The sequence below is a fragment of the Hemibagrus wyckioides genome, unplaced genomic scaffold, assembly GCF_019097595.1.
Source record: "Hemibagrus wyckioides isolate EC202008001 unplaced genomic scaffold, SWU_Hwy_1.0 Contig2, whole genome shotgun sequence".
In the NCBI taxonomy this organism is placed as follows: domain Eukaryota; kingdom Metazoa; phylum Chordata; class Actinopteri; order Siluriformes; family Bagridae; genus Hemibagrus; species Hemibagrus wyckioides.
This window is the reverse complement of record NW_026690780.1, coordinates 641,027-664,215: the sequence shown is the minus strand read 5'-3', so window position 1 is coordinate 664,215 and position 23,189 is coordinate 641,027. Positions and strand designations below refer to the sequence as shown.

General features: G+C 40.0%; 6 non-coding genes across 6 annotated transcripts; 2 read left to right on the top strand and 4 right to left on the bottom strand.

Annotated features, from left to right (window-relative positions):
* Positions 1–1,174: 1,174 nt before the first annotated feature.
* Positions 1,175–1,247, bottom strand: trnav-aac (transfer RNA valine (anticodon AAC)). Its single transcript has one exon. It is a non-coding gene; the product is annotated as a tRNA-Val (tRNA).
* Positions 1,248–2,382: 1,135 nt separating this feature from the next.
* On the bottom strand, positions 2,383–2,455 carry trnav-aac (transfer RNA valine (anticodon AAC)). The gene has a single exon. It is a non-coding gene; the product is annotated as a tRNA-Val (tRNA).
* Positions 2,456–2,709: 254 nt separating this feature from the next.
* Positions 2,710–2,782, bottom strand: trnav-cac (transfer RNA valine (anticodon CAC)). The gene has a single exon. It is a non-coding gene; the product is annotated as a tRNA-Val (tRNA).
* Positions 2,783–2,903: 121 nt separating this feature from the next.
* On the top strand, positions 2,904–2,975 carry trnag-ucc (transfer RNA glycine (anticodon UCC)). Its single transcript has one exon. It is a non-coding gene; the product is annotated as a tRNA-Gly (tRNA).
* A 1,793-nt stretch (positions 2,976–4,768) lies between these two features.
* trnal-caa (transfer RNA leucine (anticodon CAA)) lies at positions 4,769–4,882 on the bottom strand. Its single transcript has 2 exons — positions 4,845–4,882; positions 4,769–4,814 (listed from the first exon to the last, which is right to left on the bottom strand). It is a non-coding gene; the product is annotated as a tRNA-Leu (tRNA).
* Positions 4,883–20,419: 15,537 nt separating this feature from the next.
* Positions 20,420–20,491, top strand: trnac-gca (transfer RNA cysteine (anticodon GCA)). The gene has a single exon. It is a non-coding gene; the product is annotated as a tRNA-Cys (tRNA).
* The last annotated feature ends 2,698 nt before the right edge of the window (positions 20,492–23,189 follow it).

Here is a 23,189-nt window from a genome sequence, read left to right as displayed (position 1 = left end):
AGGAAATATCCATGATATATATGTGTGTGTGTGTGTGTGTGAAATGTATGTGAGGTGGTATTATTCCCACATGAATTTATAAAACTCACAGCATAGTTAAGGTTAGCTCTTTATTAGTTTGAGATTAGTACATGCATTAGTTCAGAATTAACATGTACTGGAGTACAAGGTTATGGGATGATTGATTTTTGGGACGGTGATTTTTTAAGCAGAATAATGATATTAATAAGAAATCAAATGAGATTGATTAAAAAATAATAGACACAAGAAAGAAAAGAGGCTGGTTTGTTCCTCACCTCAGTGAAATACTCCCCAAAATGTTTGTAATCCTATTTAACAAACAGGCTTCAAAATAAACAAATAACCCAAAATATCCCAAAGTAGATGCACTATTTATAATCCACACAACAAAGTATTTTCTAATTCAATTATTGATTAATGTTATGAAATGGAATAAATATTTCTCCTTATTAAAAATCTTTCATTCTGTTATTGTTTGTTTACTGCATGTTCAGGACAGGTTCCAAATGAATGTAAAGCCAGGATGTTTCAATAAGAATCAACACTAACATCACTGACACTGTCATGTGATGCTTTGGGGTGGAGCTTCATGAACCTTTATGATGTTAACATATCAGAGTAAAGAAAGCATATTTTCAATCAGCTGAGACCAGTCATCATGTTCACTGTTATATTCATGTATCTGTGGCTTTCACTGGGTGAGTAAACATTTTTATTATTGCAAAATACAATATTCTTAGATATGAATGAACACATGTTTTTTAAAAAGTAGCAAATTGTGAGTATGTCACCTTCAGGGTCCTGATTAGGACAAGTGGGCTCTTACTGGAGCAAAGCTCAAGGCTTGTTTCTGCCCGGTCTCGAAAGTCTAAACGGAACAGCAATGTCCACCAGTTGCATTTGACAGGCTTTGGCCAGAGTTCTTTGGTGAGAGCTCTTTCCGATTTCCAATTGCGGTGTAAGTGATGGCTTGCGGCCTGCAGCAAAAGCCCCTACGCGCTGCTTGATTTGAAGTAGACACTTGTTCATTTTCTATGCACTAAAGCGCATTTCAAACTAGGCATCACATTGTGGAGAAACTGCTCCAGTCGCCTTCAGGGTGCCGATTAGGACGAGTGGACGCATACTGAAGCAAAGCTCAAAAGCCTTGGGTTGTTTCTGCCCGGTTTCGAACCGGGGGCCTTTCGCGGGTTAGGAGAATGTGATAACCACTACACTACAGAAACTACAAAGAAGCTGTTCGGGCTCTCATCTTCAAAATAAATCAATTAAACCAAAAAAGAAAACAGAAAAAAAAAGACAATATCAAGACCTTTGTTCGCCAGTGCAAATGAGCAGAAAACGTGAAAACAGTCACGCTACAGAAACTATGTTGGAGTGGGGCCGGACCTCAGTTTCAGCTTGTTCCCAAAGGCACGGGTCCTACAGAGCGCAAAACTCGAGTCTTATTCGACGCAAAGCACAAGCCCCTGACCACCAAAAGATGTTTCTGCCCGGGGAACTTTCGCGTGTGAGGCGAACGTGATAACCACTAAACTACAGAAACAGAAGCGAAGGAAAGCGTTTCCTTTCAGCGGGGGAACCGCAAAGTAAGTAAATAAATAAATAATCGATCAATGCAAAGGCTTAAGCGTTCCTTCAACCGAGTAATGAGTGCACGGCCCCAGGCGTTGGTTCGATTCCCGGCCAACACACGACCTTTAAGCCGCATGTTGGAGCGTGGCAAATGTACGAGGACCGCCCTTGAAAAGGCAAACGGAACAGAAAAGTCCGCCAGCTGCGTTTAGCAGGCTTTGGCAAGAGTGTGACGAAGGCTTCTCTGCTTGTGAGAGGTCTTTCCACAAGTGATTTCCACTTGTGTTCTAAGTGGTTGCTTGCTGCCTGAGGCCAAAAAAAAAAAGCCCTACTTGTTGCTCGACTCGAACAAGCAAACACTTGTTCATGCACTAAAGCCCATTTGAAGCTAGGCACCACATAGTGGAGAAACTGCTCTAGTCACCTTCAGGGTCCTGATTAGGACAAGTGGGCTCTTACTGGAGCAAAGCTCAAGGCTTGTTTCTGCCCGGTCTCGAAAGTCAAAACGGAACGGCAAAGTGCACCAGTTGCATTTGACAGGCTTTGGCCAGAGTTCTTTGGTGAGAGCTCTTTCCGATTTACAATTGCGGTGTAAGTGATGGTTTGCGGCCTGCAGCAAAAGCTCCTAAGCCCTGCTTGATTTGAAGTATACACTTGTTCATTTTCTATGCACTAAAGCGCATTTCAAACTAGGCATCACATTGTGGAGAAACTGCTCCAGTCGCCTTCAGGGTGCCGATTAGGACGAGTGGACGCATACTGAAGCAAAGCTCAAAAGCCTTGGGTTGTTTCTGCCCGGTTTCGAACCGGGGGCCTTTCGCGTGTTAGGCGAACGTGATAACCAATACACTACAGAAACTACAAAGAAGCTGTTCGGGCTCTCATCTTCAAAATAAATCAATTAAACCAAAATAGAAAACAAAAAAAAGACAATATCAAGACTTTTGTTCGCCAGTGCAAATGAGCAGAAAACGTGAAAACAGTCACGCTACAGAAACTATGTGGGAGTGGGGCCGGATCTCAGTTTCTGCTTGTTCCCAAGGCACGGGTGCTACAGAGCGCAATACTCGAGTCTTATTCGACGCAAAGCACAAGCCCCTGACCACCAAAAGAAGTTTCTGCCCGGTTTCGAACCGGGGACCTTTCGCGTGTGAGGCGAACGTGATAACCACTACACTACAGAAACAGAAGCGAAGGAAAGCGTTTCCTTTCAGCGGGGGAACCGCAAAGTAAGTAAATAAATAAATACTCGATCAACGCAAAGGCTTAAGCGTTCCTTCAACCGAGTAATGAGTATGCGGCCTCAGGCGTTGGTGGTATAGTGGTGAGCCTAGCTGCCTTCCAAGCAGTTGACCCGGGTTCGATTCCCGGCCAACGCACGACCTTTAAGCCGCGTGTTGGAGCGTGGCAAAAGTACGAGGGCTGCCCTTGAAAAGGCAAACGGAACAGGACAGTCCGCCAGCTGCGTTTAGCGGGCTTTGGCAAGAGTGTGTCGAAGGCTTCTCTGCTTGTGAGAGGTCTTTCCACAAGTGATTTCCACTTGTGTTCTAAGTGGTTGCTTGCTGCCTGAGGCCAAAAAAAAAAACAGCCCTACTTGTTGCTCGACTCGAACAAGCAAACACTTGTTCATGCACTAAAGCCCATTTGAAGCTAGGCACCACATAGTGGAGAAACTGCTCTAGTCTTGTCCTGATTAGGACAAGTGGGCTCTTACTGGAGCAAAGCTCAAGGCTTGTTTCTGCCCGTTCTCGAAAGTCAAAACGGAACGGCAAAGTCCACCAGTTGCATTTGACAGGCTTTGGCCAGAGTTCTTTGGTGAGAGCTCTTTCCGATTTACAATTGCGGTGTAAGTGATGGCTTGCAGCCTGCAGCAAAAGCCCCTACGCGCTGCTTGATTTGAAGTAGACACTTGTTCATTTTCTAAGCACTAAAGCGCATTTCAAACTAGGCATCACATTGTGGAGAAACTGCTCCAGTCGCCTTCAGGGTGCCGATTAGGACGAGTGGACGCATACTGAAGCAAAGCTCAAAAGCCTTGGGTTGTTTCTGCCCGGTTTTGAACAGGGGGGCCTTTCGCGTGTTAGGCAAACGTGATAACCACTACACTACAGAAAATATAAAGAAGCAGCTCGGGCTCTCATCTTCAAAATAAATCAATTATTACAGCTGGCATTATTGATATTAGAGAAATACGCTGATCAGCTGCTGTTCAGAGCAGTTCTGTATCTAAGCAGGTGCTCAGTGTAATCTATAGAGTGTACAGATTTGCTGGGTTTCCTTTATAATTGCTAAAATGGTCACTCTGACATCTCTTGGTGGGGACATGTTTTTTAAAATGGCAAGGTTAAAGCTAGGTAGAACCTAGGGAAAGTTTTGTAGACTCAAGAATATAAATAGCATAAATAGAGGAAAAGAAAGATATGTTTCTTGATGAACACAAGATGGCGATCTTATGGTCTGACAAGTACAAGAGCACCTTCTGTAATATAGGCTCTGCCTGTTCTTCTATCATTCATACTGCACAAATATTTAACCCTTGCCATTGTTAATCTCAGGAGCTAAACTAATTTCAGACATATAAAACAACTGTTCACTTTAGACTAAAGTGTTTTTTTTCTGATTCAACATTAAAGTCCATGGAGAAGAAAGGGGGATTTGTTCATCTCCTCTGCAACTGTATCAGACTCTGCACTATGCTACTCTGCTCTAACCCTAACCCACAGTGACAGGAAATCCAGCTGCACTGTACAAAAATTTTGACAGTTCTGTTATATTGAAAGTTTTACTGAATTGAAGATACATGTTTTAAGGTTTTTCTTCTTGATAAAAAACCTGAACAGACTGTGCTGGTTCAGCACCATCAATGTTTTGGATAGCAGAGGAGCACATGGCTGCGGTGTGGAGCGAGTGAAGCATGGCAAAGCTGTTGGAGACCGAAGAAATGAAATGAAAATGAATGAAATGAAACAGCCTTTATTTTTCACATATACATTACAGTGAAATTCTTTCTTCGCATATCCCATCCTTGGAGGTTGGGGTCAGAGGGCAGGGTGCCCCTGGAGCAGAGAGGGTTAAGGGCCTTGCTCAAGGGCCCAACAGTGGCAACTTGGCAGTGCTGGTGCTTGAACCCCTGATCTTAACCACCTGAGCCACCACTGCCCCTAAAGGATCATGTCAGAAGTGGGATTCGAACCCACACCTCCATTCAGAGACCAGAATCCTCCTTACATCAGGGGGAAGGTTTGAACCTTGAGTCTGGCGCCTTAGACCGCTCGGCCATCCTGACACTTAGGGAACACATCCCTAAGCCATTGCACTCGTCACTGCTCCACCGTACCTGGACCCCTTTCAGCCCCTTTCAGCCATCAACCATCAACCATGGCTGTGTAACCATGTTTTCCCTATTTTGCTCCTTTTTCTATTTTCACTGAATTTTGTACTCAAAGATTCTTTTTTTCCCTATGTGCACCAAATAAATACACTGTGAATTTTAACCTTCGCTGTCTCATGTATGTCTGTTAAGCCCTCACTGCCTGAGTAGCTACAACCTGTATTCTCTAATGAGTTAAAGTCATAAAGTTTCTTCCTCATGTCATCTCAAAGGTTTCCTCCATGTAACTGTTCCCTTTCGGTTACTCATGATTGATTTAAATCTACAATTGCAAAGTATTTCATTAAATTAAAGTTTCTGACTCTGTTCACGTTCATTACATTAAAGTATCTATAATTATTTAATGAACCTGTTTACCCAAATAAGTAGCTAAAAAAATTTAACAACCATGAAACCAGGACAACAGAGAAACTAGTTTCACCAAGAAAAGATAACATGGGACATGCCAAAGAAATGAACAAGTGGGCCAGAAATAAAACTAGATTAGTGACCAAAAACACATTTCCTCTTGAATCCGTTCATTTATCAGCATCTACATACTATATTCTGATTGTACACATGGATATATCGCCAACATACTGCATAATCTATTGAAAGACATACTGCAAAGAAATATACATTTTTAAGTGCTTATATATTTTTTTCACATTTTGTACTGTTACAACCTGGACCTGAAATGAACTTAACTGGGATTACACAGTATATCATGATTATATATATAATACTGTATATTAAATCATGTTTGTTGACTTATTTTGCCACCTATTGGGATAATAGAGATAAGATAGTGTTTTTCCCCCTGAATGTTTTCATTCAATTACTTTCAGAAATGATCATGATTTATAACAAAATTCATTTTTGTGGGCCATATTAGCCAATATCAAGCTATGAACATGGACTTCGAGCAGTGACAGACTGTAAAATTAAATTCTAACAGCAACATACTGTTTTTCCAAACAGTACGATACAGTAACATACTTGTAAAATCTTAAGCAGGTTACCATAGAATTTAACAGTAATATACAGTATTTTCTTTTTGTGGTATAGACCAGTCAAACACATGCACTGTAAAAAGTAATTGTTGAATCTACTCAAGAAAAACTTGTAAATTTAACTGACTTTAGAAAATTTGTTGATTTAAATTGATTAGACTGTGTAGTGTGAACTAAACTTAAGAGTACTTAAGAGTATTTATTTATTTATTTATAGGTTCTGGGTCTTTTTCCCCTTTGCGCTATAAAATAACCTGGAAACCAGTAAGATTTAAGCTTATTGCCAATCAGCTGCTGCTACATCACAATCCACCATATTTGTATGAACAGAGCTTGATATATTTACTGGCCTTTGGTTAAGTTTCAGCATAGGACGAAACAATTACTATTACAATTATTATTACTATCACAATTAGAATTACTCTTCTAATTTCTTAAACACGCTTTTGTCTCATGCATGCGCAATGTGACAGAACACAGGTGTTTGGAGAAGACATTGACGAAGAAGAACTCAAAGAACAGCACGTTTTAGGGATGTAGTAGAATGACTAGGTATGCTCACAATGATCTGTTTATAAACATCAGTGTCTCTTACAACTTAAATACAATTTTATTTGCTAGTTGTGTGGAAAGAGGAAAAGACATAAAAAGGCACACTGAAGTAGTTTTATGTCAAATGCGACCAGTGCTACGTTGCAAAAATCAACTTTTACTGAACACTTGTTTTATTACATTTCTAAGCTATTTTAATCGGTTGTAAGTTCATGGTTTATCATTAATGATATGTAAAAACCTGTGCGGCCTTTATGAACATTCTTTCTAGAAAGTTTGATCCGCACGTGTGGTTCACATGGAAATGAACAACATGATGCCTGAATTAAGATAGCTTAATTAACAAGCATGTACCATATTTTGTGTTTTTTATTTAGTGTGTGCTTATTTTGGGGACTTAAATTCATGCAGTGGAAGTGTAGGTTTTGCTTGTTTTCGTGTGAAAAGTGGGCTCAGCTGTTGAAACACTACAGAATAAAACATGGAAGCTACACTAGAAGTACTCAAATTCCATGTCTCTACACAGATTGTCTGTGCTCATTCAAATCATTTAATGCAATAAGTGTACACTTAACAAAACATCTTTCACATCAGGCACATGGTAGCCTATCCAGTCCATGTGATAACATCCCTTTGATATTTCACTGCCCACTTTGCAGTTTTGAGGCGCCCTGCACAGAGTCTATTTTTTTTCTCATTTGCGGCAGCATCTCAAAAATCATAGAACTGTGCAGTTTCCCTACAACAATTGCAATTTTGAGAGCAATATCTACTCTACATTTAATTCCCATAAATGTAGAGAGCATGGAGCATTTGATCAGAGGCAGTTAAAATCTGACATTCTCTTGTATGTTGCTACACACAGTGTAGATAATGTGAAACAAGAACAGCCCTTGAGCGCTGATCCTGTAGATGAACTTTTGGAGATAAATGATATAGAGATTGAAAACTTTGATGAATTGCGTCCTCAGTTGGAGCCTCACTCTTTCTCAAATTATAGCCTCACTCTCTCAAAATGCAGGTGATTTTGCATGTTTCTGATTTGGCTGCACAGGAAATAATTCAACATATAAATCAAATTTTACTTCTTTCATCTTGACAATGACCAAAGATGGTGAGCCTCTTTCCACAATAAGCAGAGGAGCATCATATTTTCAGAGTGAATTTCTGATTGCCATGCCAGTTGAATACAAGCTTGATTCAGAGTCAGTCTCTTATGTGCCAGTTCTGCAAATGTTGCAGAAAATGCTAAACTGGGCTGACATTCTATATAGGGTTCTTTGCAATGATCGATTAGTTAATGAATTTAAGACTTACAGAGATGGCACTCAAGATTCAAGATTCAAGAAGCTTTATTGTCATTTCAACCACATATAGCTGACGCAGTACATAGTGAAATGAAATAACGTTTCACCAGGACCTGCTGCTACATAAACATACAACAACATAGAGTAAAAATAACAACACAGAGCTAGGACAGAAGTTTGTCTTAGCCACATAAAGTGCACAGTGTGCAGCTAGGTGCAAACAGATCGAAGACAAGACAGTGCAAAAATAATAAATACAAACAAAAGGCAACACAAAAACACAGGACACTTAGTGCCGAAAAGAAAGAAAAGAACATGTGTAATGGAATATAAGTGAAATAAAATAAGATAAAAAGAAATGATGTAAAAAATATTGTGCAAAAAAAAATTCAACAGCAGCAGTTGAGGTAGTGCAAATAGAAATAAACATAAGTATAACTATAGCAGCGTATGACAGGTAGTGGTAGTGCCACAAGTAATGAACAATTTAAATTATGTGTGTGTGTATGTGTGTGTGTGAGTGTATCCATCCAGGTGAGAGAGAGAGAGAGAGAGAGAGAGAGAGAGTGTGTGTGTATGTGTGTGAGACAGACAGAGAGTTTTGTACAGTTCAGTCTTGAGTGTGTGTGTGTGTTTATGTGTGTGTGTGAGAGAGAGTTGTTCTACAGTTCAGTCCTGGGTGTTGAGGAGGCTGATGGCTTGAGGAAAGAAAATGTTCAACAGTCTGGTTGTGAGGGCCCGAATGCTCCGGTACCTCTTTCCAGATGGCAGGAGGGTGAAGAGTGTGTGTGAGGGGTGTGTGGGGTCAGCCACAATGCTGTTAGCTTTGCAGATGCAGCGTGTGGTGTAAATGTCCGTGATAGAGGGGAGAGAGATTCCGATGATCCGATGATTGCGATCCGAGACGGTGCAGTTCCCAAACCAGGCAGTGATGCAGCTGCTCAGGACGCTCTCGATGGTCCCTCTGTAGAACACAGTCAGGATGAGGGGAGGGAGATGGGCTTTCCTCAGCCTCCTCAGGAAGTAGAGGCGCCGCTGGGCTTTCTTGGTGATGGAGCTGGTGTTGAGTGACCAGGTGAAGTTCTCTGCCAGATGAACACCAAGGAATTTGGTGCTCTTGACGATCTCCACCGAGGATCCATCGATGAACAGCGAAGAATGGTCACTCTGTGCTCTCCTGAAGTCAACCACCATCTCTTTAGTCTTGTCAACGTTCAGGGAGAGGTTATTGGCTCTGCACCAGGCTGTTAGATGTTGCAGCTCCTCTCTGTAAGCTGACTCATTGCTCTTACTGATGAGACCCACCACAGTTGTGTCATCGGCGAACTTGACAGTGTGGTTGGATCTGTGCATTGCTGCACAGTCGTGAGTCAGCAGAGTGAACAGCAGTGGACTGAGCACACAGACCTGAGGAGCTCCAGTGCTCAGTGTGGTAGTGCTGGAGATTCTGTTCCTGATCCGGACAGACTGAGGTCTCCCAGTCAGGAAATCCAGGATCCAGTTGCAGAGAGAGGTGTTCAGGCCCAGCAGGCTCAGCTTCTCAATCAGCCACTGAGGGATGATTGTGTTGAATGCTGAACTGAAATCTATGAACAGCATTCGAACGTAGGAGTCTTTACAGTCCAGGTGTGTGAGGGCAAGATGGAGGGTTGTGGTGATGGTGTCATCCGTGGAGCGGTTAGGACGATACGCAAACTGCAAGGGGTCCAGTGAGGGTGGAAGCTGTGACTTGATGTGCCTCAGGACGAGCCTCTCGAAGCATTTCATCACAATTGGTGTGAGTGCGACGGGTTGATAGTCATTGAGGCAGGAAACCGTAGACTTCTTAAGCACAGGGACGATGGTCATTGTCTTGAGGCACATTGGGATGATGGAGCTGCTCAGCAAGATGTTGAAGATGTCAGTGAAGACATATGCCAGCTGCTCCTCACACTCCCTCAGCACTCTGCCAGGAATGTTGTCTGGTCCAGCAGACTTCCGTGGGTTAACTCTGCATAGAGTTCTCTTCACATCAGCTGTGGTGAGACAGAGCACCTGGACGTTTGGAGGAGGGATGGTCTTCCTCGCTGTTGTGTTGTTCTGTGCCTCAAACCGAGCGTAGAAGTCGTTCAGCGCATCTGGAAGGGAGTCGTCACTGTCACAGGCAGGTGGTGATGTTCTGTAGTTGGTGATCGCCTGGATGCCCTGCCACATGTGCCGGGAGTCTCCGCTGTTCTGGAAGTGGCCATGGATTCTCTCAGTATCAAGAAAATGACTTTTTCAACACTGAGACCTTCAGGATTGTCCTAGGTCTTTATTTTTGATGAATTTGAGCTTGCCAATCCCCTTGGCACTTCTCAAAAGAAACATAAAATATTTGCTCTCTATTGGGTTCTAGCCAACCTTTCCTCAAAAGATCTTTCATCACTTCAGTCAATTCAGCTAGCATTTTTATGCAGAGCTAGTGCAATTTAACATCATGGTTACAAAGACATCTTGCACCCACTTGTTAGGGACCTTGAAACTCTTGAAAAGCATGGTGTATATTTTGAACAGTTAGGAGACTGTTTGAAAGGAAGTTTGCTTTTTGTTTCATCTGATAATCTGGGTGCACATTCTTTTGCAGGACTACAGGAGAGTTTCAGTGTTGAGCACCCATGTCGGTTCTGCTTTGCAAAGAGGAGTGAAATCCAGGAGAAGGAGGTCTGGTCGGGAACATGGTGTGAAAGGTGGCTGTGTGTTAAGTGAAAGGTTGGAACATTTTCACACAGTTGGTGGTTTTCCACCTGACATAATGCACAACCTTATGGAGGGTGTCATCCCTATTGAAATGTCCTTGTGCATTAATGATTTGGTATCAAGGAAATTAATATCTCTTGAATCCCTGACTCAAGCTATCAAGCAGTTACCTTACAAATTCTCAGACAAAGTTTATCAGCCTCAGATCATCCCAGGCACATTTGCCTCATAAGGTACCACTGGGGGTAATGCCCATGAGAATTGGGCATTTATTAGACTTCTGCCCCTCATGGTGGCCCTTGATATCCTGTCCTCACAGCATCATCTGTGAGCATTGATGGAATCAAGTATAATCCAGATATGGTTGTATCTGTTGGTACTTTTCCAGGCCTGTCTGATTTCAGACAGTTTTTTCAAAATTCTTGTCATCAACAGTGCTGTTCTGTTTGTGTGTAAAGATCTGACATGTTGGTACATTCAGCACCTGCGTTCTTTTGAACTTTGCTGTCATGTGCTATCACTGACAATCACCAAACTCTTATAAACTTCGGGGAAGGACCTGTGTTACACTCCAACATTATATCATATGCTGAATGAATGATAATTCAGGCTTAAAGAGACTTGAAATTATTGAAAAATTGTTTACTCTCATTCTTACTTGGAAGACAAAAAGGCTTATTTTTGAAATGATTTCTGATTGCTGATGTCTGACTACTATGTAAGAAGATAGCAAGCATTGCTTCTCAAACTTCAGGAGGACACAAAAGCATCATATAATTTCATTCAACTTCAAGTGTTTGAATAGTATCAATGGGTTTATTAAGAAACAAACTGAAATGTAATTCATTTTCTTTAAATGGTCATATCCTGCATGCACTCCTGAGAGAGCAGCAGTTAAATGCTATTCTATGTGAAGGGTTGATCCAGTGAAATGGATTATATATTGAAGTTGATTTCTCAGCAAACCAATTTATTTGCCTTAAATGCTTGGACTGTATGGCAGATGTCACATTAAATTATTAATTATTTTGTGTACTTTTTAAAGTACATTTAAACAAGGATGAGTGAAACTTTTCAAATCATTTTTTTCAAAGGATGGGTTTAGAATTATGCAATTGGACAACTGTTTTTCTGTTGAAGCTATTACTTTAATTTAAGAAAACCAACCCAATTCTTTAACCTTTGTAGAGAGAATAAATATGGAGACAAGGACTGTACTCTGAGTTATAGTTTGTGAAAATGACATCAGAAAAATCATACTTCCTGCGAAACCACAGACAGTTGACTCCCTGATGGAGCAACTTGAAGAAAAGCTTCAGTATGAAGATCCAGAATTCAGCAATTCCCTTGTGAATCTTACCTACATTGCTGACTTGCCAGATAAGCCCACATGGAACAGTGATGACAACAACCCCTAACACAGCTGACACTGAAGTCCTGTCTGTGGCTTCTGATGATCATTCATCTCATAGTCTATGGACTGCATGGCCAGAATATTTTGAGATCCCTACTTTTCCTGTTGACGTTGAATACAGATTACATCAGGGAAATCTACAATACATGCGAGATAAAACATATCTACAAGTGTCAGGAGAGCTCATCTAAGGGGCGGAATAGGTGGTATGATAGCCTCAGATGGAAAATGGGTAACTACCACTCAAAACTGCATCAAGCTGGATGTTTGGAGATATCCATAAATGGTTGGAAAAGAAGGGGACAGCAGCCTCAGAGAAACATCACAAGTCCCAAGAGGTTTGAAATCAACTTTCTACCGAACTTCCCTGATGGTGAAGATGAAGCCAGCATGGAGTCTAAAAGGAAGGAGATGGTGGAAGACATGAAGAAACGTCATGTTAATTCTGCACTAGCCCAGAACATGAATTCTACATTTGCCTTGTGTAGAAAGGAACTGATAGAGAAGGAACCTGCAGTGAAGAATACAGTGGAAAGGTGGCCAGCCCTTTTCACACAGAGTCAGGTGAATAAATATTCTTGGTTTTATGGATCATTAAAGAAATAGTTCACCCAAAATTAAAACTGTCATTTACTCAGATAGTTTCAAACCTGTATAAATGTTTTAGTTCTGCTGAACACAAAAGAACGTATTTGTAAGAATTTCAGTAACCAAACAGATCTCATCCCCCATTTACTTCCATAGTATTTATTTTTCCTATTACGGTAGTAAATGGGGGATGAGATCTGTTTGGTTACTGACATTCTCACAAACATCTTCCTTTGCGTTCGGCTGGACAAAGACATTTATACAGGTTTGGAAAAACCAGAGGGCAAGTGAATGATGACAGAATTTTATCCAAACTTAAGAAGATTTTGCACCAGATTAAAAATGATGTAAGCTCCTCACACACATCACAATTTTTTTTTATATTAAAACAACTGTTGCTTTTGCTGTTGTTCTTTGCTTTGTGTTGTGTTAGTGCCATGAGCGCTATTAAATAATAATTTTCATAACTTTGCAGAAATCCAACATCAACGTGAGACGAACAGCCGTTCTCTATGGATTACCATTCCTTCTTGGAGAGGACCCCACCGATTTTTACAAGACCTGTTTTGTAAGTAGTTTCGACAGGCAAACTGCTCTTTAAACAGTTTTGAGATCTAAACAGTACGGAAACTGAAACACAGAAGGGGTAGAGCAGGGGTAGGTCCTAGAGAGCCGCAATCCTGCAGAGTTCAGCTCCAACCCTAATCAAACACATCTGAACAAGCTAATCAAGGTTTTCAGGATTACTAAGGCTACAGGCAAGCAAATCTTTTTTTCAGGGTTGGAGCTGAAATCTGCAGGACTGCTCTCTAGGACCGAACTTGCCTACACCTGGGGTAGAGAAAAGAAAGTAAAGATAAATTAAGAAAAAAAGACAGTAAGAAGACATTTTATAATACATAAAGAAAAGAAAGAAAAACAATAGTAAGAAGGACAATAAACAGGAGGTTGGAAATTTAGACAGGTAGGAAGAATAAAGAGATGAAGTCAGTAAAAGAGGTAAGAAAGTACAGTAAAATAAATATAAAATACAGAAAGGAGATTAGATTGAAAGAAAGAAAATTTTTTTAAAAATTCAGTCAATTCTCCTCCATAATTATGTATTTTGATAACTTTTCAAATATCAAATTGTGAGTTTTAGAATAGGTTTTAATTTATATAGCTGGCCTTCCGTTTGATTTATTGTCTTTTCATGCAGTGGTTTGAATGTCTGTATTCGTTCCTGCATCCACTGCTGTGTCCTGATTGAAAAGGCCTGTACATTTAGACATATTGTAGTGTTATTAATTTTGTTTCACATTTTACTGTGAGTATATGCTCTTAAAAGATGTTTTGTGTCTTACTTTGACCTTATTTTTGCTATATGCCCTGTTTTTAGGACTGTGATGACAATGAAGAAATGTCCGAAATTGCAATTGGAATTTTGACTGGTGATTCCCGAGCACTCTGCAACTGCAACACTACCCTACTCCCTGCATCTTGATGCCAAAACAACAGCTATCATTTTGGAAGGTACCATGGTTGTGGATGATGTGGAAAATCTTCCACAAGCAATGTGTCTGCTCTTTGGACTGATTTATGATCTAAACTTAGAGTATCCTGCAGCTCTGAAGAGTACATTTGATTTCATACAGAGAGTGATTTTGTCTCTTGGCCACAAGTCACTCAAACCTAAAATCCAATCACTAAAAAATCGCCTGATGCAGTAATAGTAAAATCATTGCTATGATGTGATTTTTTCCCCCATGGTAAACCATTCCTGAGTTGAGCTAGCACTTATGATGGGGCGGCGGGAGGAAATGTACAGTACATCATCTTTTTTGGAGAACAGGACATGTTTAGGCTTACATCCTGCTTCGTGTTAAGGTGTAAATTAAGTAGCCATCTAGAACACCATAAGTGCGCAAGATCCTATCTGGTTCTGTGCGGGGAAACTTGCTCGTCACGTGACAGCCTCATAGACTTCGGCTCTGCAGTCAGTACCGTCTTCGGGTCTGATTCGTTCGTTCGTTCATCACGTGACCACTTTTGGCTCAGTATCTGACAGTCAATATTACTAATGTAATGTTGAATGATATTTAGGAATGATCATAAAATTATCAAAACTTCCGCGGATTTCTGCAGGACTTGAAGAGCTGGACACTGGGTGAGATCGCCTGTGCTGTGGGTCTGTCAGTGTGTGTGTGTGTGTGTGTGTGTGTGTGTGTGTCTATATAGTGCCCTTTGCACTTACCCATTTGTTTTGGGTTTTCTGTTTGTTAATGTATTAGTTATCACAGTATGCATTTGGGGCTGCTATTTTATTTTATTTTATTTTTAAATGGACGGGTTTTAAGCTGTAGCTGGGCTGGAAATCTTAGGTCCAATCCGGAAATCACTGGTTACTATGGTTACCGCGTCCTGCGGTCTTCACTGGTGTCCTCAACCGTTTAATAGCAAAGTAAAATAGAAATTAGGCTAGAGTATTTCACACCTCACAAGGAATAGTCAATTTTATTACAGTCTGCCTTGAAAATGCATGTGTAAGGATGTCTGCCACCAAATCGATTTCTTCTCCTCTGTCAGTCATTGTGAGTTAAAATAATTTTATTTAGTTTGTGTGGTTCTCTGCCTCTGACTACTCCAGTTGTCCAATCAAAGGACGGGAAATTGCTGACGTAATCGTATGCCTGCTAGATGGCGCCAATGACGCCAACTCGAAATCTGATTGGTTAATGTAACAATTTTAATTGCCACTTATAATAAGCTACGGGCGCCTGCACTATTCATTCTGAAGGCCTTAAGACAGATTTCTTTCACTCTGGCAACACATGATGTCAGACACTGGCTGAAATATGATTAGATAAATATTCTTATCATTACTGGAAGCAGTGCAACCAAGAGCAAAGCTAGGAAATGTAGAGAATAGACTATTGGGAATAATTTAATACACACGCATGGAAAAATATATTAAAATGCAAATCAGTGATTCAGATCACTGCTGTTTAGGCCAGCAGAGAAGGCCTTGCTGGCACTGATGGCCCACCACTGGTTTAGATACTTTAGAAACTATTTTGGATTGGAATATTCCAGATGTAGATGCAGACACCACTGATTACTTTTTAACATTTTATTTCTGTACCACTTATCTGATCTATTCTCAGGTCAAAGGGAGCCTGTGCCTATCTCAGGCATCATCGGGCATCAAGGCAGGATACACCCTGGACAGAGTGCCAATTCATCGCAGGGTGCACACACACACTCATTTACACACTACAGAACTCCAATCAGCCTAGAAGCATGTCTTTGGGAGGAAACTGTAGCACCCGCAGGAAACCCACCAAGCAACATGCAAACTCTACACAAACACACACACACACACAGTGAGCAGGAGCAAGACTTGAACCCAGGACACATGGAGATGGACGCGTGGAAGTGTGAGGCGAACGTGCTAACCACTAAGCCGCCTGATTGTAAACATATAATGTGTAATTAATTTAAAACTTGTTTAATTTTTATATTATGGCTTAACAATTGTATAATTATCATTAGAATAATTACATTTGTTTAATTATATTGTTGCTATTATCTGTATATTACAAATAGTTCCAGCTTTGGGTTTGCTTAAAATATATATAGGTCCTTTAACTAAAGTTGAATGTAAATCCTGGATTTATCTGTAAGAATCAACAATCTGTCAGCAACATTGGTGACACTGTCATGTGATGCTGTGGGTGGAGCTTCATAAAATGAACATATTAGAGTACAGAAAGAATATTTCCGTTCAGCTAAGACCATTCATGGTATAAAAAAAGCTAATAAACTAAGGTGCACAAAATCACAGAAAATAATGAACTGCTGAAGTGCGTCTGATGTAAAGTTTTGTTATTTATTTTATACGGTGTTTATTTTAAATCCTAAACTTTTACACATGCACCCACCAACTGGCCTGCACTTCACCTAGCATTATCCTGTCATCATGCATTATCAGTGTCATCAGATTTTATAAACACTACAGTTGACTAGAACTGGATCATTCATTACTGCATTGGTTTGTTTTTGTATTCAGTGTGAGAACATTTGAAGAAAAGACTAAGAATCATTTCATAAAAGTATGTTGGTTTAAAATATTATGTTGAGATTCATAATCAAGCATCTAAGTAAATTTATCTAAAGGCAGTTGTGTGTGTTTAATCCCCTGATAGGACAGAAAGTATATCATGTGAATATAAAGCATTTCTCAGTGGCCAATTTAGTTTAGTTGTTGAGTTTTACAACCGTGTTCAACATCTGTTTCCTTTTAGTTTTCCCTTATTATTTATTTTTTCTGCTTTGTATTAAGTAACGTAAAGAAAATAAAAAAAACAAAGATACAGTGACAAACCCAGCAGTATTTAAGAGAGAAATGGATGATACCCCAAACTGTAAATACAATTTAAATATAAGGTCTAATAAAAATTAAAAATCCAATATATGTGTGGCTGTATGACCTTTTTGCACGGCTTTATTTATTAGTGTGTTAAGGTTTTTCTCTTCAGTGAACACAAGATGGCGCAGTCACTTCTCTTATTGTGGGTTAAGATCTAGAGCACCACACAGTGAACATATCATCGCAGCAGAATTTTACAATATACAATATACCAACACTATATCATGGAAGGCAGCACTGAATCTTTTGAGTTTGTTGCAGTGAACAACAGCAAGTTCACCACCACTGCCTTGAAGAGGCAAAAACTAACACATAATGTATTACAGTATTACAGAGAAAAAATCCTTTATAAATAACTGCTTTTTTCTACTGTTTTACACAGTGTTCAGTGTAGGAAAGATAAAAAAAAAAAACAACTAAGAATTATTTCTTAATTGTATTTTGGTTTCAAATATTATCTTGTGATTAATAATCAAGTATTTAAGTAAATTTAAGGTAATTTTGTGTCTTTACTTCCCTGTTAGGACAAGATGTAGGACAGGACTTTCTTAATGGCCAATTCAGTGGAGTTGAGTTTTATAGCTGCTTTCAAACATGAAAATGACAAATTCAGCAGTATTTAAAGAGAAATATATGGGGTTATGAAGACATACTTTTGTATGAATATTTCTTCTGTATTCTCAAATAAACCTTATTCTTTTAATGGTTCTAACAATAAGCCACCTTCTGCTGCACAAATGACACACAGAGGAAGGTAAATAAACAAAACAGATTTCTGTACACAAAACCAATAAATACCACTGCTAAGGACATTTAATCCAGTAAAACTGTCTTAGATAGAATTTCACAGAACAATTAGGCAATAGAACAATCTGTAAAATTACAAATGGAAAGTAGCACTATGCAAAAGACACTGTGATAACCGTGGGACTCCAGTGATGGGTTTAGTTTACACACCAACAAAACCAGTGTCACACAGTGCAGTCACAAACACCAACTACTAAAGAAAGGACTTCATTACATATTATAACAATTCCTGAATGTCCATCCATTAAAAGATTCTTATTTTATTAATGAGAGAGAGAGAGAGAGAGACGCAAAAAGAAGTGATGTAACTAACAATGTCAAAATATCACAGGAAAATTGAGTAAATGGTACGAGTGAATCCATGGCTTAGGACCACATTGTTTATTAATACAAAAACATTTCTACAGATTTATATAAACAGTATACAGTATAGAACAGTTATCATGAATATGCATGAATACAAGTAGGTGGAGCTAGAGGTGGAGATGTACATCAAATAGTAACACTGACATTCATTTCTAAAGCTAGAGGTTTGAACTAAACACTCAGGAAAACAATGTTGTTCCTCTTCGTGGTGTTTTTCACTCTTGCTGATGTTGGTAAGTCATATACACTGCACACAAAATATTATTTTTTCTAATTAAGAAGACACAATATTCCATGTGAAATGTGTCATTTATGATTAAAATATCACAATATTGTTGTAATGTTTTTATAGCAGAGGCTGCTGACAATAACATTAAACCAGATCAAACCAATGTATTTTCAATGGAAGGCAGCAACATCTCACTGTCCTGCACATATACTGGATCAGTTAACAGTCTCCACTGGTATCGACAAAAACCTGGATCAATACCTGAGTTTCTGCTGCTGATTCATGAAGCCAGTGAAACTGTCACAAAGGCTCAACCACCTCATCCACGATTGTCTGTACAACTTAAAAAAGAGCAAGATAAAACGAATAAGAAAGTGGATCTGATCATCTCCTCTGCTGCTGTATCAGACTCTGCACAATACTACTGTGCTCTGAGGCCCACAGTGACAGGAAATCCAGCTGCACTGTACAAAAACTTTCACACAGTTTTGTTTCTCACTTATTTACAAATACCTTTTAAAGAGTATCAGAAACTTTGAATCATTCACTACAGTGTGAAATGAAAATGTCAAAATAACAAAATACAGATAGCCTTCAAGACCCAACCTGTCAGGATCATAGTCTGAAATTCTAACTGTAAAGGATCAAACACCATTTTACACATATTAGTGCATTTGTTTACTTGGAATAGCATAATAGTTTCAGTTTTTGATTTGATTTGTGCTATATGGCGACGCTTTTAAATGTTTTCTGGAGGAATTCACCAAATGTTTTCGGGTTTCTTCAGGTTAATCTAAGGGATTTCTGCCTTTTTTTCTTAGTAGAGAAAAATAGGTTTAAACTTTAATTCATGATAAACACACACACGCACTTTTTGTTTATACATGTTTAACAATGCTTTTATGAATCACTGTGTTTGATAGTGATGTGTCGTTCATGAAAGATTCGTTCATTTTGAATATGACTTGGGAGAGATTCGTTCATTTTGTATTGACCGCGCATGCGCAAGATCCTATCTGGGTCTGTGCGGGGAAACTTGGCGTGACAGCCTCATAGGCTACGGCTCTGCAGTCAGTACCGTCTTTGGGTCTGATTCGTTCGTTCGTTCATCACGTGACCACTTCCTGGCTCAGTATCTGACAGTCAATATTACTAATGTAATGTATAATATTTAGGAATGATCATAAAATTATCAAAACTTCCACGGATTTCTGCAGGACTTGAAGAGCTGGACACTGGGTGAGATCGCCTGTGCTGCGGGTCTGTCAGTGTGTGTGTGTGTGTGTGTGTGTGTGTGTAAATAGTGCCCTTTGCACTAACCCATTTGTTTTGGGTTTTCGGTTTGTTAATGTATTAGTTATCATAGTATGAATTTTGGGCTGGTATTTTATCCAGGGTAAGACCTACCTTCGTCCTCCGACACCCTAACTTATCCATGGAATGGATTACACAACATGGTGAATTTACAAAGATGGGTAAATTGTCGCCTTGAAGGGATGCTCTTGGATAGCAAAGATGCTCAAATAGGCTTTGGCTTTCAAGTGGAGATTGATTTGTGTTAAGTTGCCCAGCATCTGCTATGAACAAATTCCACACACCCTGCACCAACAAGGACTGTCTTCACAGTAATATATTGCCCTGATCATTATGCCACGTCTACCAGCAGGGACTGTTTTCATTGTAACAAATAATTCCCACACCAGTAGACCACCTAGACCAGTTGACACTCTTTTCATTGGGACCAAGCAGAGTGCGTGTTAGAGAATTTTATTGCGGATCAGAAGGCCCCCTGGACGAATCCGCGTACCCCTGCCTGACTCCGCTGGTTCAGGTATCCTTAACTGGTTAACAGTTTACAACATTAAAAGTCGTCTGGAAATGACCAAACCTACAAATGATGTCATGTGTAGATAATCCCATGGCAGGAGGAAACTGCGGATTGACTTTTAATCTATGAACCCTTGGTCCAATATTAAAATGACAGGTTTAAAACACTTTGAAAGTGCATCCATTTAGAATACACCTGTTGTCAGTTGATAGCCCTTACCTGTGGGGGTATAGCTCAGTGGTAGAGCATTTGACTGCAGATCAAGAGGTCCCTGGTTCAAATCCAGGTGCCCCCTGCTGTGCTTACTTTGGGATACCTTTAACCCTCTGGGGTCTGAGGCCTTTTTGAAGATCTGCAGTGAATCTGGGCTCTTCTTAAATTTGTGTAAATTTCAAATCTTTACCAGTGTAGTAGCTAATACATTTCAACTTATTTACATAGAGCACAAACTGGGCTTTCATAATATGGCTGATGTAAGTATGTTAGATTCATGTGTGACTTTTAAGCTTATGTCAAAATACACATACACGAAAATAGAATTTTGAACTCTAGCAGAAAAACAGTGAAAATGGAGAATAAACAAACCTTGCAGATTGTTTTGAACACAGGACTGAGTTCAGGAAAGTCTTGGGTGTGGGCCCATAGAAAAACAGCTAAATTATAAAACTCAGAAAGACCTTTTATTTGGGGTAAAGTGACTGATGTGCGTACCCCTGCCTTTCGCCCTATGTGTGCTGGGATAGGCTTCAGCAGACCCCGGTGACCCTAGGAGTCCTAGGAATAAGTGGGTATAGACAATAAATGAATGAATGAATGACTGATGTGCCTAACTTTTTTCAACAGAGCCTCTGTTTCACTGAATAATCAATGACTATTCATGAATATGTAAGACCTATTGACACCTGGCTCAGGTGACACCAGGTTTCCCCAGGACTCCTCAATGACGCATCAAAGAGGCTCACTGACGCGTCGCTGACACCTCTCAGACAAAATCCAGATATCTGGCATGTTAAATATCTGGGACGGTCAGCCGACTCGACATCACATGGTGTCAATTGTAGCTACGACCTCCAGCCAATAAGAGAGCAAGTCAACTGAGTTGAGGTCACCGGAAGAAAAGCAACAGCAGCAACATGGCTTCAAAAATAGTGTGGACACAACATTTATTACCGAAAGTCTCGTGTCATTTCCGGATCCACCTGTTGCATGTGTTTTCGTGACAAAACGTGGTTTGGGGACGGCGTTGAGTGACAAGAGTTGTTGTCAGATCATGTGGTGTGCGACCCCCTCTTGTGGATCATTTACAAAGCGTTGCGTAGTGTGAACACCACAAGGACAAAAAGACATAGAGTGAAGTCATGTAGTCTGAACAGCAAAGCGATCTGCCGACGGTTAAAGTCTTGTAGTGTGACCAGGCCTTAAGGTTCTGTGCAGAGAGCTTATTCCAAGGTTTGGGATCCCTGACAAAATTAGCTCAGATAATGGTACTCATTTTGTGAACAAAGTGATTCGAAAAGTGTTCCAGTATTTAAGGATAAAGCACAGATTGGGTTGTGTCTATCATCCGCAGTCACAGAGAATGGTGGATAGAGCTAATAGAACATTGAAGGCTAAACCAGCTAAGATTTGTGAGGCTGGAAAGATGAATTGGGTACAAGCTTTGCCATTAGCATTGATGAGTATGAGAATGCAAACTAACCGAATGACGCATCTAACCCCGCATGAAAAGCTTACTGGACGACCAATGCCTGTAACATACTTATGAGGACCTTATAAAGGTCCTCCGCTTGAGCAGCTCAAAAATGAACTTGGTAATTATGTAAAGCATCTAACTGAAATACATCGAGCTATATTCCAACAGGTGAAAGGTGCCACTGAAGGAAGAATGAGTGAAATCGATGAAGAGCTGAGAACTGTGCAACCAGGGGACTGGGTGTAGGTCAAGGTCTTCAAGCGAAAGTGGAACGAGCCCAGAAGGTCGGATCATTAAAGGTCATCCTGGCGACACCTACAGCATACACAGGAAAAATGCCACGATAGAACATCTCGAGCTCCCAGTCTCATGCCAACGAGGGGACCAGAGAACTGTGACAGCGCTGTGCACAATCTACACCACTTGTGCCCATTTGTTTGTCTCCTACACTCAGTTTCATTTTCCTAAGGCCCCACCCGATTGAAGGAATTGAAAAGCTACTGAGAGTTCATTCACCTACATCCCTATGCATACGGGCCCAGAAGGTAATCTGAGTAAGGTACTAAGACAGTTGAAAGACCTCAGAGATGAGCACATAGAAAACACTTATAAACCATCAGATGATTGGTTTTTTTAGTTATTCTCTTCAAACTGGAAGGCTGTTTTGTTTAGACTAGGGACCATTGTAGGAATAGTACTACTGATATTCATATTTTTGTCATGTTGCTTAATTCCTTTGCTTCGTGCAACGTATGACACATTGGCTATTTGGACAGTATGTACAAATGACACAAGAGATTAAGCTGAAGTCTGAATTGGATGATACCATTGATGAAATGGATTTAGTAAAGTTAGCAGCGTAATGGAGGGGCACTAGAGAGACACATAAAAAGCCTTGTTGGCAAATGACTAGGGAGAATGGAGTCCAAGCCCTATAGACTATTTGTAGACCCTTTTAAAGGCTTATACACACAGTAAAAATTTACGCTGATAGTACGTATAACACTGTAGTGTGAACACAATCACATGTTCCAAAACAGACTACACACTTAACACACTCCTATAGCTAACTAGTGTTAGCTATAGGAGAGAGGACCAGTATGGTCGATGGTACAAAAGGTAGTATGGTACTTCTGCAGACATAGAAACAGGTAAATTTTGGGTAGTTTATTAAATGTATAATCATGTAAGGAACCAGTTGGTTCATTGTTTTATAAAAGTTCAATGTTTTATAAAAGGACATTGCCTTAGCTCACATGCAGCAAAGTAACATGCAGTTGTGTGTACATGCATAATGAAT